The following is a 5,000-nucleotide window of genomic DNA, read 5'->3' as shown; positions in this document are numbered from 1 at the left end:
TTATTATTTCTACCAATAGTATATATATAAAAAAATGATAATAATAACAATAAGGGTCTCCATTAATAGCAAATAAGAAATAAATCACAAAAATAAGCAAAATAAGCAAAATCTAGTGAAATCTAGCCTTTTCAGAGTGTACCCAAAAAATGTCTTTTTTCGATTTCAATGATACTTTTCACAATTATTAGAGTAATCATTATAACTTTTATAAGAATTGTATTAATTATGACAATAAGGATGATAAAATTGAGAATAATGAGAACTGTGATAAAAGTGTGATTTCATCAAAAATTCTGATGATAAAAGGAATACTTGTATTATTATCATTACTATTATTAGTAGTAGTATCATTATTATTATTTTTAATATTAGTATAATTGCAAAAATAAATATTGTAATTGAAGTAATTACAATAATACCGGTAATAATTTAAATAATGATATTAATACGTATTATAAATTCGTTCTTATTGTCATTATTTTCGTTATTATTATTATTATTATTATAGTTTCTTTTGTTATGATTTTTTAAACTTATAGTATAATTACCAAAAACATATTCATGGCGCCAGTAATTACAATAATAATGATAGTAATGATGATAATAGTGATAATTATTGATATAATTGCAATAATGATGATAATGATGATGATAAAGATAATGATAATGATGAGAATGATGATAATAATGATGATAACAACAATAACAGTCTCCATTTATAAATCTTGCCTTCTCAGAGTGTACGCAAAAATGCGTTTTTTATTTTTTCAATGATGATTTTGGTAATTATTAAGGAAATTATGATAATTTATATCAGAATTCTATTAATCATGACAATAATGATGATACGATTGAGAATAATGAGAACTGTTATAAAAGTGTTATTTTATCAAGAATTCTGATAATAACAATACTTATATTCTTCTTCTTCTTCTTATTATTATTATTATTATTATTATTATTATTATTATTATTATTATTATTATTATTATTATTATTATCATTATTATTATTATCATTATTATTATTATTATTATTATTATTATTATTATTATTATTATTATTATTATTATCATTATTATTATTATAATTATTATTATTATTATTATTATTATTATTATTATTATTATTATTATTATTATTATTATTATTATTATTATCATAATAATTGCTATTATTATTATTAATATTATTATTATTATCATTATTATTACTATTATTATTATTATTATTATTATTATTATTATTATTACTATTATTATTATCATGAAAATAATAATTATTATTATTACTATTATTATCAATATTATCATTATACTTTTTATTATCATTATTACAATAAGAAATATTATAACTGTAATAATAAAACTAATAACTATTATAATGGTAAAAATTATTATAATAACAATCACAAAATTGTTATTATCAATACTACTATTACTATTATCATTATTATTAAAAATAAATATTATTACTGAAATAATTACAATAATAACGATAATAGTTGGCATTATGATATAAATACGTTTTATAAAATCGTTATTATTTTCATAATTGTTGTTATTATTATTATTATTATTATTGTTTCTATTGTTGTTATTATTTCTACTACTAGAATAATTACCAAAAAAATATATATGGCGCCAGTAATTACAATAATAATGATAAAAATGATGATAATGATGATATTTTTTGCAATAATTATCAGAATTGTATTAATCATGACAAAAATGATGATTAAATTGAGAATGATGAGAATTGTGAATAAGTGTGATTTTATCAAGAATTCTGATTATAACAGGAATATTTGTATTATTATTATTATAATTATTATTATTATTATTATTATTATTATTATCATTATTATTATTATTATTATTATTATTATTATTATTATTATTATTATTATTATCATTATTATTATTATTATTATTATTATTATTATTATTATTATTATTATTATTATCATCATTATTTGTATTATTATTATTATTGTTATTATTATAGTTTATTATAATCATTATTACAATGAAAAATATTATAACTGTAATAATAACACTAATAACAATTATAATGGAAATGATGTTTATAATAGTTATCATAATATTGTTATCATTATTACTACTGTTATTATTATTATTATGATTATCTTTATTATTATTATAATTGCAAAAATAAATTTTATAACTGAAATAATTATAATAATAACGATAATAATGTATATAATTATATTAATACGTATTATAAAATATTATTATCATCATTTTTGTTATTATTATTATTGTTTCTATTGTTATTATTAATTCTACTAATAGTATAATTACCAAAAAATATATATGGCGCCAGTAATTACAAAAATAATGATTATAATGATGATAATGATGATAATTATAGCAATATTTGCGATATTGATGATAATAATGATGATAATGATGATAATAATAATATTAATGATGATAATAACAATAATAGCCTCCATTTATAAAAAAAAAAAAGGGAAAAAGAAAACAAATCCCAGAAGTCAAAGGAGTAGCAAAATTAAGCGCATCTAGCCTTTTAAGAGATTACGCAAAATGCCTTTTTTTTCATTATCATGATGATTTTAGCAATTATTAGGGTAATACTGATCATTTTTATCAGAACTGTATTAATCATGACAAAAATGATGATCAAATCGAGAATAATGAGAATTGTGATAAATAAGTGATTTTATCAAATATTCTGATAATAACAGGAAGACTTTTCTTATTATTATTACTATTATTATTATTATTATTTTTATTATTACTACTACTATTATTATTATTACTATTATTATTATTATTACTATTATTATTATTTTGACTATTATTATCATTTTCATTATTATTATTATTATTATTATCATTATCATTATTATTATTATTATTATTATTATTATTATTATTACTATTATTACTATTAATATTATTATTATTTCTATTATTATTATTATTGTTATTATTATTGTTATTATTATTACAATTAAAAATATTATAACTGTAATAACACTAATAACAATTATAATGGTAATAAAAATTGTAATAGTAATCATAATATTGTTATTATTATTACTACTGTTACTAAAATATTATCTATATTTTTTATTATTAGTATAAATAGAAATAATAAACATAATAACTGAAATAAATACAATAATAACGAAAATAATAAAGATAATGATATTAATACGTATCATAAAATCGTTATTATTGTCTTTATTTTTGTTATTCTGAGAATAACAGGAATACTTTTATTATTAATATTATTATTATTATTATTACTATTATTATTATTTTTATTATTATTATCACTATTACTATTATTATTATTATTATTATTATTATTATTATTATTATTATTATTACTATTATTATTATTAATATCATTATTATTACTATTATTATCATTATTATTATTTTTATTTTTATTATTATTATTACTAATTATTATTATTATTATTATTATTATTGTTATTATTATTATTATTATTATTATTATTATTATTATTATTGTTATTACTATAATAATTATTATTATTAATATGATTATTATTATTATTGTTATTATTATTATTAATATGATTATTATTATTATTGGTATTATTATTATTATCATTATTATTATTATTATTATTATTATTATTATTATTATTATTATTATTATTATTATTATTATTATTATTATTATTATTATTATTATTATTATTATTAATATCATTATTATTACTATTATTATTTTTTTTTCATTATTATTATTACTATTATTATTATTATTATTATTATTATCATTATTATTATTATTATTGTTATTGTTATTATTACAATCAAATATATTATAGATGTTATAATAATACAAATAAGAATTATGATGGTAATAATAATTATAATAGTAATCATAATATTGTTATTATTATTACTACTGTTACTATTATCATTATCAATATTTTTATTAGTAGTATGAATATGAAAATAAATATTATATCTGAAATAATTACAATAATAACGATAATAATTGAAATAATTATATAAAAACGTATTAAAAAATCGTTAATAATGTCAATATTTCATTATAATTTTTATTAATGTTGTTTCTATAGTTATTATTATTTCTACTAATAATATAATTACAAAAAATATATATATGGCGCCAGAAATTACAATAAAAATGATAATAATGATGATGAGTATTGCAATAATTGCAAAAATGATGATAATAATGATGATAATGATGATGATATTGATGGGAATCATGAAAATGATGAAAGTGATGATAATAACATTAATAGTCTCCATTTATAATAAAAAAAAATATAAAAAATACCAAAAGTCGAAAAAGCAACAAAATCTAGCGAAATCTCCCCTTTTTAGAGTATACGCAAAAAATAACTTTTTTCAATTCAAATTATGAATTTGGCAATTATAAGGATATTAATTATGACTTTAATCAGAATTGTAATAATCATGACATTAACGATGATAAAATATAGAATAATGAGAAATGGGATAAAAGTGTGACTTTTTCAAGAATTCTGATAATAAAAATACTTGTATTATCATTATTATTATTACAATAAAAAAATATTATAACTGTAATAATAACACTTTAACTATTATAATGGTATTAATAATTAAAATTTTAATCATAATATTGTTATTATTATTACTACTGTTACTATTATCATTATGATTATTTTTATTAATAGTATAATTGCGAAAATAAATATTATAAATAAAATAATTTAAAAAATAACACTAATAATTAAAATGACGGTATTAATATGTATTATAAAATCGTTTATATTGTCATTATTTTTGTTATTATTATTATTAAAATTGTTTATATTGTTATTATTATTTCTACTAATTGTATAATTACCCAAAAAATATGGCATCAGAAAATACAATAATAATGATAATAATGATGATAATGATGATAATTATTGCATAATAGTAATAATGATGATAATAACAATGATA

The sequence above is a fragment of the Penaeus chinensis genome, chromosome 25 (assembly GCF_019202785.1).
Source record: "Penaeus chinensis breed Huanghai No. 1 chromosome 25, ASM1920278v2, whole genome shotgun sequence".
Classification (NCBI taxonomy): domain Eukaryota; kingdom Metazoa; phylum Arthropoda; class Malacostraca; order Decapoda; family Penaeidae; genus Penaeus; species Penaeus chinensis.
The sequence above is the reverse complement of the archived record's forward strand: the minus strand, read 5'-3'. Positions refer to the sequence as shown.